The sequence below is a fragment of the Hetaerina americana genome, unplaced genomic scaffold (genome assembly GCF_022747635.1).
Source record: "Hetaerina americana unplaced genomic scaffold, ioHetAmer1.1.p SCAF_1, whole genome shotgun sequence".
Taxonomy (NCBI): domain Eukaryota; kingdom Metazoa; phylum Arthropoda; class Insecta; order Odonata; family Calopterygidae; genus Hetaerina; species Hetaerina americana.
Window position 1 is genome coordinate 84,215,378 of NW_027286069.1, and position 13,413 is coordinate 84,228,790.

Genomic DNA, 13,413 nt, shown 5'->3' on the forward strand with positions numbered 1-13,413 from the left:
CTCACACGTATTCCGAATTTTCGGTGACCAGATCACCTTCCTCAAGGGAAAGAAGGAACTATGTATGTATGTATGCATGTATGCATGTATGTATGTATATGTATGTATATGTGTGTATATATATACTTATGTATATATATATATATATATATATATATATATATATATAAATATACAAACATATATTCATTATAAAATAGCATTCTACTTGATTTTTGACCCAGGCTTCTACAAATTCATGAAAACATATACCCTTATTTTCGTAAATGATGTTACTGGTGAATCCTCAGACCCTAGCTTTGAGGAATACCTCTTGGGTAACACAAGCACAAATGAACAAAACCCTCATAAAATTAAATGATCAAGACTTCTTTTATTTAAGGATATGGTGCGACATGAACTATTTTTGAAAATATTTAAAGTAATTGGAAGAATTCATACTTATTGCTTGAAATTGATATTTACTGAGGTTTCAAAGCGTCCAGAATAATTCTCCCCCCCCCCCCAACACCTCAATTATCACAAAATATTCATACTTTATGTATTATAATTTTAGTCATAAATAATTATAACTGACACTCTTCAGATAAAGTTATTTTGATATCATATTGCCCGAGACTTTCCACGCTTAGAATTATAAAAGGCCGACCATTAGTCCATGCGGGTTTGATGCATTTAAAAACCAATTTATTCGGTGAATTGATAGTGGGATGAATGACGGATTAGTACAATTTCAAAGAGTAGTTTCCTCGCTCGAGATACTTCTTATACAATCGGGAGTAAGCTACCAATGATGAAGTGCGGGAGGGTGGAAGGCGTCGGTATCGGCCTACCAGAAAGGTTTACGGATTTAAGGCCGTTGAACCTAGGTTTACCTGCTCGTTCCCACAAATGAAGAGAAGCTTATCACTGAAAATCCTCTCGCTCGCAAAACATTCTCCTCATTTTACGTCCTTGTCTAGGGTGAGCAGAAAATAAAGCTCGTTTACGGCGGCGGGAGAACTATGGGAAATCCTTCGTGTCTCTTAGCCGTGGACTGGGTCGGGTCAGGGACGAAGCATTTCGAGATCCGCGCGTCCTCTCCAGCAGACGAACTCGTCGTTCCCATCGAAAGATATCCTCCACCGCCTGGTCTACCCCTCCCCCGGCAACCACCATCCCCGCCGCCGCCCCTCGCCACTGGGAGGGCGTTGGTGGGTGGGAAAGGAGACGGGCGCCACCGTGGAGGAGCCTGCCGAGGGGGCGGAGGGAGGACGCCGGGAAGGAAGAAGAAGGAGATATAGGAGACGGCAGGCCTTGAACCGACGACCGCCACTGCCGCCAACGCCGCCAAGTGAACGAGCACTCCGGTGCAGCAGCGACGACGGCGCCCCCCGTGAGAGGGAACCTCGGGCAGGAGGAAGGGAGGTTGGAGGGTGAGGGGGTGGAGCGAGGGAGAGGAGGAAAACGTGGAGCGAGAGGGAAGGGCTCGTTCGAAAGGGCTGGATTAGAGCGTAAAATTACACACTGACACGGGAAGGTACTTTGCCTTTGGCGAATTACATTGGAGCCCGAGTTCTTGGAAATTTTCTTAGGTCCACATATTCTTCAAAGGCTATTAAAGGATATTGCCCATAAAATATTATTTTTTTAAAATTTGAGAGTCCGATGAGCTAAAATTAAATACTGTCTATCCTTTTACCTTTATACAGAATATTGGCCAATTTTAACGTAAAATTTAATTGAAAAATAATATGTAGTTAATATTTATTGATAAATATTTACTAATTAACGGCTAGTCCTCTGAACACTCCACATAACTAGACTGACTGATTTTTCCCGGTGAAAGATCAACGTGAGAAACCATTACCAGAAGGTAGATGCACACATTCCATCCCTGCTCAACGATTTTAAAGCGCCTTACGACTAACAATAAAGTGGGGGCAAGCATTAAATCAGCAAGCCTATGGATTGACATGATCATGATATGCAACGTCCACTAGTCTACCAATTTTATACAGGTTTTTTACGCTTTCTGCCCTAATTTAAGTTACTTTATGCCACCTTTAAAAAGTATTTTTCAGTTCATCGTTTTATCCCTACAAGTCCCCGACTTCACGGAGTCTTCCGGTCAAGTCAAGATTTCAAGTCGTCAAGATAGAACTCTCACCAACAATACCGAAGGCTCTTGGTTCAAGTTCCGCCACAGGTATGGGTTATGTAGACAAATAAGGGCATTTTCTTAGTGATGTATTCGTATGCGATATTTTCCAAGACATCAGAGAAACACAAAATCTCAATGCTTGTCAATATTATCTTGTTCAGCTACCATTGAATCCTGATGCTTAATTTCCTCGAGTATGAAAAATATTTACAGAATCACCTTTTTATATTTGTTATAATACATTTTAATAATCCATTTCAAATTTCAAGACGATCAACTCACATTAAACGCAGTGTTTTTTCAATTATTTCCTTCAAGATCCTCCTCACTCATTGGTATGCGGTTTTCCACGTTTTGAATTCCTTACTGCGTTTCCATACCCAACATATTGTCAACTCTAAATATATCAATTCATTAGAAATTGCTTATTCAGAACTTCAAGAAGGACATAATTTTCACCAGATCTAAAATTAATGTAAAATAATTTAGGAATGTTGATAGTTGATCATGAAGGGTGAGTAATTCACTGTTTTAATATCACTTATATGGATAAAGGCATGAAGGTTTGGGGAAAATATTAGGGAAAAAAGGTTAGGTCTGACGCCAAATGCACAGCTTGGAGGGATGGTTAAAAATAATTTCCTTCGAAGAATAAAGAGATCCTAATCGGAGTTTGGAACCCACGATAACTTTTCATCGTACCCAGGACGAAGTATCGTAAAATAGTCAAATAACAACCATTGAAATATGACAGAAAGTAACAAAAAATAACCATATTAAGCAATTCTCCTTGATTATGCTTTGTAATACAAATATAGTAATTGTAATATAGCAACAAATTGGGTAATTTATTTGCAAAACAACGCATCCATTGTTTACCAGTGAAATAAATTTGATGATCGGTTTCGAATTTGATTTGATCGTTTTCGGTCGGAAACCAAAGCGCTAATTTTTACAATTATTGCCAACATATGATGCACTAATTATTAAGAACAAGAGATAATTTAACAAAGGATTAGAGCATATTTTTCACAACCAAGTGCTCAGTCAACTGCAGCAACAATAGTATAGGTGATATGGAATAATGTAACAAAGAGTCATCTTGCGTTTTGTGCTCCAAATACGATCTCTCAAAACTCATCCGGTGTGACAAGACTAGACAGTTGCACATTATAGAGAGCATTTCACAGTAAACAAAGCTACTACTTAAGTGACGCGATTTAATCCAATGTTTAATATCACCCACACTTGCTATTTCCAAGAATCTAATTATTCGTCGAAAATATGCCACATTTGCAATCGTATGCTGTGCCTTTTAAATTGCATGAGACACACAGAGGAATAATAAAGGAGCGAAAATGTTTTCTTTGCGGGGAGAGGGAAGGAATCAAGAGGAGAGAGAGAGAGAGAAGGGAAGTTGAAATGGGAGAGGAAAGGGGGCGGAGGGCGAGAGGGGGCCGACGGAAGGGCCAAAGGGCGGAGGGGCCGGGGAGTGGAGGGTGCAGAGGGGAAGGGTGCCGGTGAGCGCCGAGTGACGCAATATCTCCCCGCGGTGGAATCCCGATCGCTTGCGTGTCGAGCGGTAGTGTAAGTGGAAGTAGTCATGGATTCTTGAGCATCGGTGGCGTGGGAGTAAGAGTTGATGCCGGCGGACAGGGGAAACGAGTGTAAAGTAATAGGAGGCACGCCGTAATGGAGTGAGGGGAGCAGAAAGGCGAGGTGTAACGATGGAACACGGAGCGCCGCTCTTAAACGGTACGACGCCTGCGGATCAACTTCTGACGCCGAGGAAATGAACCAGAGACCAAATTACATCAGAAGCCTTAAACGCAAGGTGGCCGCGCGATACGGCCATTCCCGGTTCCCAATTGTTCCGAACGACCATTTTTAAATTGAAATAGTAGTACTTTGTTGCAAAGTTGCAATAAATAGTAGCAATATTTTTCTCTGTCGTAATAAAAATTCTGGTAATACTTTCGCAAAATGTGGGCAAAGAAAACACTCAGCAGGAAACGGGAAGTTTTTATAAAATAAACGAACAGTCTATAGATGAAGCAATAAAATTGCTGACCCTTGTGCTACTCGATCCTCGACAAAGGACCCGTTAAAAGTGACTCGACCCATTCACACAGTGGTCTCGTCTGTTATAAACATTTTGTAGGGCAATATCAAGACTGATAAAACTGAATCAAAGCACTTAAATTTTGTTGGAATTCATTTACTTCTACACCTATGCTCATTTTGAGGAGCTGCAAACATCCAATACAATTTAGCATCAAAAAATGTTTCTAGAAAATACTAGTGACACTATAAGAAGGCACTTTTGCTATTCTGTGGGGTTTTTTCGTAATGCTCCATAGTAAAACGAGCTTAAGCTTTTCTCTGTTCTCCGGATATAATAGACCGGTTTGCCCCAAGAATCCTGATGTGCCGCTCTTGGCTTATTATTAGTAGTCCCTAGGGTCGGATGGTTGGGTGGCACAAATATCATACATATACACATTAATGCATAATAAAAACACACGTGCTCTACCAAGGACTCGAAGAGAAGACCCTGTTTAACCTGGCGGGCTTGTTACCCACCTGACTACACCGTACGGCCTCTACGATGCATTGATCGGAGAGGCAGAGCGGTAAGAAATACTGTCAGAAGAATCTCATGAAAATATATTAATGGGAGAACTGAGAGGGAAAATATCAGCTTAAATAAAATAAATTGTAGCATGGGTAGTCATTAGCATGTTAGAGAATGTATTCGCTGCAAATATGTATCCTTGCATGATCTGTCAAAAGGAGCTTAAGAGGGCACTTGATTAAAGCGAAATTAACAATTATGACAGAGAATATTATAAATTCCCCAATCTTCTGTAAACTGGGCATTTTATTACTCCGTTGAATAACGCTGGCAAGAACTTATCTTAAATTAACAGGGGAAACATTACATTATTTTTTTCTTATTTTGAGCAGAAGCTGGAGGCTGCTGTATGCACTCCCATAGTTTATACTTTCTAGTTCACCGCAAATATCCGTAATAGTAGAAGAAAAATTCAGACTCTCTCTGAAGTGTTGCTCTTGTAAGTCGTTTGGTAGCGTTGAACCAATCACATTTATTCCATTGAGCCGTTCTTACTGGCAGGAGTTGTTTAAACCTCACATAACACATAACCTTAAACTCATCATGGCTTGGGGAGCGTCCTATGCTATCAAGAATCGAAAAAAACATTGCTCAGCAAAAATCGAAAATTTCATGCATGACTGCGAGAGATAGTTTCCACCATTAGGTAGTGTTTGCCAAATACACGGCAATGGCAAAGCGCTAACTCTGCAGAGCACAGCATTACGTTTGGAGGAAGTAGGTATCGCCTCTCCGAACGTTGTCATTTCTATTCGCTTGCTCCCACATGTGAGACCGACCGTTCCATTTCATGCCTCATTAACTCTAATTGAACTAACATAATGCAAGTGACAGCTAAAAGCGGACAATCTTTGAAAGGATAATATATTTAATTCAATGTCAGCGGAATAATTGGATCGGTGGAATGATAAAATTTCATCAAACAAATAGAACGGTAAAAGGCTTCCTGAATAATAGTACTGACTCGATACTCACTCGAGACTTGATACTTGAGACTGGGTACTTGAAAGTGCAAGGTAGCGGTGATACCAGCCCAGGTCATGCTCAAGTGACTTCCCTCTCAACACTTGCCAACTTCCTCATCAATTCCGCTCCCCTCCTCCAGGCTAAACAAAGGACAGTTGCACTCTAGTATTCAAAGGTGTCCTGACATTACGTTCTCATTCGCGAGGCCCTCGGATAGCATTCAAATTATCGTTAATCCTACTACGTACGGGCGTTTGCGAAATTAGGTGGAGCTCGTAGGATCAAGTGTAAAACCTTTATTTCTCCTGAGATTCTGGTCGCAGTAAGTTTAAATTAAAGACAAAATTACACTGTACCTTTTTAATTTAGATCTGATTTTTCTAGATCTGGAAGTGTCTATTAGGATATGATAGATTAAATATATATATTAAATAGTGCTTGAATCCATAAAATTTGTCGTATTCGTAGCTAATCAAGAATGTAAATAGGTTAAAAGGTAATAAACACGCACGTGCAATTTACACACATTAATTTGTATAGATACATAAAAGGATATCTTTATAAGTTATAAAAGTTCACAAATATGGGTATAGTTCCGGGAAGAATACTTAAATATCGCCTAGCACAGTCCTTTTCAATGAGATATTAATGAATGATATACTCTTTATGACATAAAAAATATTTAAATTTAATTTAAAATGGCTATTGAATTAACGTTATAATATGGCATGTCTTCAATCGGAAATGTCGATAAAAACTTCTTATCTTTTTAACAGCACTTAAACCAAGAATTATCTAGGATCCATCCTCACCATGACAATATTGAAGATATTTATTGACAAACACAAAGGAATCCACAAACATCCAAGGGATTTATAGTTTTTATATGGACTGACTGGAAGTTAATATGGGCTTTATTTTTAATACTGTAACACTATACTTGTACCTCGATTATCAGTTGATAATCAGATATATCTCATAATTTAGAAAAATTTATTAATAATTTTAATTATCGATGACAATACATAAAATCATACCAAAATACTATGAACCCGATTGATATAACGCGGAGACTTTAACGGCTGTACACGTACGGTAGCACACCAAACACAATTTAGTACATCAGGCTCATTTTCTTATCGATAGTGCCTTGATAATATTTTCGTTAATAGCTAAAACTTAGCCAAATTATAATGCCCAATCAAAAGAGGGACTCGACGACAGAAGCAAAACATATGCTAACCAGTATTCTATGATAAGGAAAATAAAATTTCACATGCTGGTCTTATTCGTATTTATTAAATTAACAAAATTTATAAACAGTTTTATCTCTTGCCTTACGAACACGAAATTTAGGCTGATTTTACCAATAAACATCAATTGCTAATTAAGGTGTCTGAATAAATCATACGAGTTATAAATTGAGACATTAATTACAGCGTTCAAAATTACAACTTCTATGAAACTAAATTGCTTCTTCATAAAATTTTAGGAAATTCAACTTACCCTATGATACTTATGCATGATATGAATTGCATACTCACTTGCTGCATTTACGTTTCAATGGTTACTTTTAAGCATCCTATCATACATTTGAACTTAATTGAAACTGGAAAATTCATTTATAATTTTTTTATTAATTTATTTCAACTTGGCTACTCTAAACAAATTATAAATACAATTCAAAGCAGTTTTTAACTATTCTAATATTTATGAAATTACGATATATACTTGCTCACATTTAATTCCTAATTTTTCCTTAGTTAATTTTCAATGGGACTGGCTATAAAGAGTACTCTGGAATCCAGGGTCAAATTCAAGGTCGATTAGTAAATGTATACGATAAGTGAACTAATAGCAATTAACTACTATCAACTCTGTGGCCAGGGCCGCAAAATGATGTTTCCCCTGCTTTAAATAATGAACTTGATGGGTCGAAATGAGCTAAGGAATTGGTACAACTTGTAAATCTCGAAAGATTTGAAGCCATCTCGAAAGAAAATGAAGCCAATTACAATAATAAGATACCTCCCGAAAAGGGGAGCGATTTATTGCTCTCAATTTTTCAAAACCAAGGGTAAAGCCGTCACCGTGCACATTCATCCCGAATGGGCCTGCGTCCAATTTGGAGAACGGATGGCATTCCGTCGTGTGATCAGCGTCCTATCTCCCGGTAGGAGATCAGAAAGGGAGGGAAAGTGAAAGTCGCCTTCGGAAGGGACGGGCCGTTTCGTGCACATCCATGCACACGCATTCTCAATCCCTTTAAGCGCCAAAAGAGGGTCGCAGCACAGTGGGAAACGAGCGACCTTCACTGAAGAGCGGCCGAGGGACTTCTTTCGGGGAAAGGGAGAATTTTTTGCGTAGGCACAGGAATACGCCGGCGCGGCGTCGGTGATTGGGACCAGGAAGGAGAAGCAGCCGAAAGCCGGGGAAGGAGAATGTCGGTAACAAGAGTGAAAAGGGATGAGGAGAGGTAGGTGAAGCGGGACAAGGGGTCGAGGCGGTTCAAGGGTAAAGCCATCCTCGAGTCCGGGAAGAAGTTCACCGGAGATTTCTTAAGTGTTTCTGACGACACGGCGGCGGCTACATTTCTAGGAGGCGGGGTAAGATTCTATATCCATAAGGACTCGTCCCGAGAGTACCGATGCAAATTTGTGGAGTGAGCACGTAGCAGGGAATTTCATTGATGAGCCTTAATGGATTACGAGGACGGCAAGCACCAAGGCAACATCAAGTTTTTCTCACTCCTGGCATTAGCTGGACTAGGCAGCGTGACTACGCCACGGTAATGCTTGACTTATACAGGAGTTTGAGAATTGCTGACTGGGGAAAATTAATATGCTCACCGAAGAAAATGACGATCAGTGTTTTTGAAATGAAATTTGAATTTGAGCAAATATGATCCCGTATTACACGTCTAAATACCAGGCGATGAAAAAAATCTTCAATGACGTCGGTACGAATAGTTTTTTAAGTGACTTTGGCCTGAGCGAAAAACCTCACAATATGGAACGAATATGATACCACCACGCAATGCAAAAATCATGAAACAATGTATTTGCTCAGATATCTCCAAGAGGAGAAAACGGCAGAAATTATGGCAAAAAGAAACTCGGCTTTGGCATCGCACATATAGGTGTGGGGAAATAAACCATTCACGTCTGCACAAAGGACAGAGAACTTCGACTAATGCCTTTCCCGCTCGGCCACAGTAAGGTACGGCAAGTAAATATTGTCCGGAAGATGGCCAAAAATGGCTCGATAATCGAAAATGGACGCTGGGCTCTCAAAGTGTCAAGGTTATTTACCAAGCACCTAGCCCAATTTATATTCTATTAAGAAACAAAGACTTCATATTTAGGGAGTATTCATTTGTGACTGAACCCCATGGAATCCGTCGCTACCTTAGCATCATACTCGTAGTTACCTGTCAAGCAACTGTGTGTGCTCAGAAGTGGAGAATAAAATGATCAATCAGAAATTCTCAGTTTTTCCTTCTCGTGATTCATTTTGTGATGCTCAAACATACATGTAGTTTCCACCGAAAATTCCGCACACTTCGTTGACATAAATAATCAAATAAATTCTCGCAGCAGTAGTTTTTGAACTAATTCACGACAATCATTCCCACATGAACAGGAAGATTGTGTTTGGATTGGTATCCATGATACTTTACAGCAAAGAAAAACACAAACACAACCTCGAATCATCGGCATCTCCTCGGCATCGAGATTCATTCCCACAAATTTAAAGCATTCAACACTTCTCCGTTATACGATCTCCGATTATCTTCTTCACTCATTCACCGTTTTGCAGCTCCTTTCTTCCAATGGACCACCTTCAACCACATCTTGAGAGCAATCTCCATTCTCATCTTTTTACCTTGGTGCATTCGTGCTCTAAACTTCTCCGCTGGAGCATATGACAAGAACTGATGCATTGCAAACCATCTTATTTCAGCGAGCATTCAAGACTTTTTGCTCGGCGCATAAGCATTCTAACGGTAGCATGATCGATAATACTGATTAACCCAATGATCTCACATCTGTTGCTTTCCATTTGCGATTTGTTTACCCACATTATAAATATGGACTATTACTAATATCAAATAAAATTCTCTTAACTTGAAGGAGTAATTCTTCTTTATTAGATTATTAAAATGCATAAAATCTTGAGTTTATTTGAGAGACGGATCGGGATGATGTGGTAACCAGTTTCCTGGATTCCCATTCTGGAGGCTGGGGTTTGAATCTCATTGGTGGCAGAATTTTTCACTGGAGTCCCAATCCCTAGAGAAGGTGCAATGTGGAGAGCACTTCAAGTGAAGTACGCGGTCCCATCGGATTGGACGTTAAATTGTGAGAGACCCCCTGGCGTATTTAGTTAGAATAGGATGATTCCGATGCCGGGTTTCTCTCCACCCTTCCTCCTTTCCCATCTATTTCTAATGGCGTAAATGTTCTCAGCTGTCGGCCACCTCCCCTCATTACCACTGCTACGGTAGTTAATTCGAGCTAAAGAAAGAAATACCGTACGAGCTGAAGATAGACAACACGCATTACATTTTGATGAAATACCTATTGAAAATATAAAAGCATATTCTTTACTCTCTTACAGCGAGTACTGCATGCAGTGCAATGCAAATAATTGTATACTTAACTCATAGTCGTTAAAAATAGAAATAGTTACATTTCAGAGAACAGTCAACAGGGAGAAACCAAACATATGTAAAGCGAAAAGATCATATTAATCAACGAATACCTTCATATCATATTTTTTTATCATGTGATAATTATATTGATCAGGGTTTCATCTCATTAAAAATTTTTCTCTACTCCAGGAAGTGGTTCTGTAGCACAATATCTTCGAACACCTTGATTACAGCTTTAAATCAGACTAGCTCTCTCTACACTTACACGTAAAGATAGTTTCGTGTGACACTCAAGCTCATGATGGGATTATTATTCTTCTGTTGGATGGGGAAAACTTTTGCCACATCCGAGTATAGAGATATTTTTCGCGAGTTAATGATACCTATTAGGCACGTGAAAGACGTATCACGCATAAAGTGTACATTAATGTAAATGATGTCCGATCTCTCGTAAGATTATACCGTTCATAAAAGGCGAACATAATGAGACAAAGAATAGGTGAATTTTATCACTTCTGTGCCCCAACTGAATGCCGATGTCATCTGCATTTCCGTGGAGTTTCTACATGTGAAAGGTAGGATTCGCAAGACCGCGTTGAGCGATTATATCTAATGCGACGCAGAGTTTCGTGCGATGACGGTCACGTCACTCGGCTAGACTCAATGTGGGGGATCCCGTCATGGACGCAAGAAAACCCAAAACTACCGAGGTCAATTGCGAGGGAGAAGAGGTGGGTGAGGGACGAGAAAAGATAAGCTCTCAGGAAATTAGCCATTGGAACAAAGGAGGCAGGATAAAACATGAGAATCCAGACACGGATTATATAAATGTTTGATGGGCGCAGAACAGCTTATGTGGATGAGTGAGACAATGTAATCTTTTATATACTTTGGGATCGATCAACAATTGGGGAGTGTCTTTTCGTGCACCCGATACACGAACAATCAACTCAGCAACCCTCAGCAGATGACCTATTGGCCTTCTTCTTAGCCTGAAACGCTATTAACTCAATATGGAAGAGGGAGGAAAACAAGAGGAAAAGATGCACGAAATGTCGTTCACTTTTATGGAAAAAGAAATTGCCTCAAGAAGGCCGTTTGAATACATTTATATAAAATTGTTTAGAGAGCCGAAGTTCAACAGCTGCCAATAACGAGAAGATCTTTTAAGCTACATTTGCTTTTTTAAGGTAATGCGGTCATTTACATAATAACACCTTCAAGTTCAGTACAAGAAGTTCCGACGGCTAAGACCTTGGGCCTACTGGTGCGCTTCATTGGAACTTCGAAGACAGGTTTTTTTACAAACGACTTGTTGACTTTAACACTGAAAATTGAATTTCAATCTTCCCAATTCGAATTTTAATAGCACTCTTGTAGATGACGATGACCAAGGTACAGAATTCATGTCGGTGACATTTTATAACTTCTTTCAATAAAACACGGGTGAGAAAGCTAAACGAGTAAACTAGAGCTAATCAGTTAAAATAAACATCCATTCAATATTTCTGTGATTTATTTTTGAATTTTTAATAAATAAACAAACAGTATTTAGAATAAAGTATTTTTTTAATATTCATTACTAGTCATAATACATTTAATAAACACGCGTTTCTAGAGGCTAAGTCATAAATTATTATTTTCCGAAAAACCCGATCCAATTTAACCTGATACTTATTCTGAATAACATTAGCGGTCAACAATGACATTATGTTCCAAGAATACCTAATTTTCTAGCTACATGTTTTCAGCAGAAAAGTGACTATCAAACCCACTCGTTACGTAAATTAACAACACATGTAATAGAAAATTCTTTTCAAATTTTAACCAAATCGGAAAATCTTCATCTAACCTTAGATAAAATCATCATATGGCGTTAGATACGATAGAGCAGTGTTACTCGAGAATAAATACTTCTTTTTATTTATCGATTGGTGATCTCTGACGCTAGTCGTGCATAATCAACCTCGTACAATTGTCGCTCATGTAAAAACAACTAGCTTTCACGAGCCACCTACACCCCACACGCTCTTAAGATATGGGGCATTCTATTCCCTAACGAAACTTTCATTTGCAAGTAATGTAACATAAAACTGCCATGTTTCCACACCAGCATGTGTAGAAAATATTTTTATGTAAGTAGTTTTATATACACTTTAATACGATATTAAGGATTAAGTAATAAGGTTGCTTCTTAGTTTGTAGACTGAATAATTTGCCACACAGAATTTTACTCGCCTTCAACAGATTTCCTTCGAAAATATCAACGCTCATCCATGGACTTCTTTCCACTTGTTGGAATATGAAATAGTTTCCATGTCACACGTAGATATAAGACAGATCCGTTTTCACAAGTCAATCCATGGTGCAAAAGTGAAATCGCACATTATGTCCCACAATGCATTTCAAGATAGGTCAATAGAAATTCAAATGGCAGGGGTAAAATTATAGGTCTTACTCTTCCCTCCACCAGTCTCCGAATGGTGAGAACGAGAATTGGATTTCTCGAGGGTGGAGCATGCGAGTACCATTTCTTCTACCAGACTCTGTGCTTCATCGATTCCATCCATAATTTACCTCAATCAGCTGAGCATAATGTAAACTGTGCTTGATTGAGTGCACATGGGTGACAGGTAGGGGGCTTCGAAAGGTTTCTGAATAGACACTGACGCGGTGAGATCTTTAAATCGGTCGGGTTGTTTAATCCCTAGATATCTTCACTCGTGTGTATGATTAGCATATCAACTATCAACATTGCGAAAGCCCTTAGTTGTTCCTCTATTTTGCTCATGGAATATTTTTGGATTGAAAGGATTTTCAATGAATAAAAGTTAGTTTTATCTCCTCTATCACCCGGAATACTGGGGCTAAATATACGTGTTTCAATAATTCCCACTGCAGGAATAACTTTTCATGGTCTCCTGATATTGATATTTAATGAGTATTTTTTACTCAAGAAGAGTATTTCTTCAACCATATCAACATCAACAAAGAGATAAACATGAGTGGATTCGA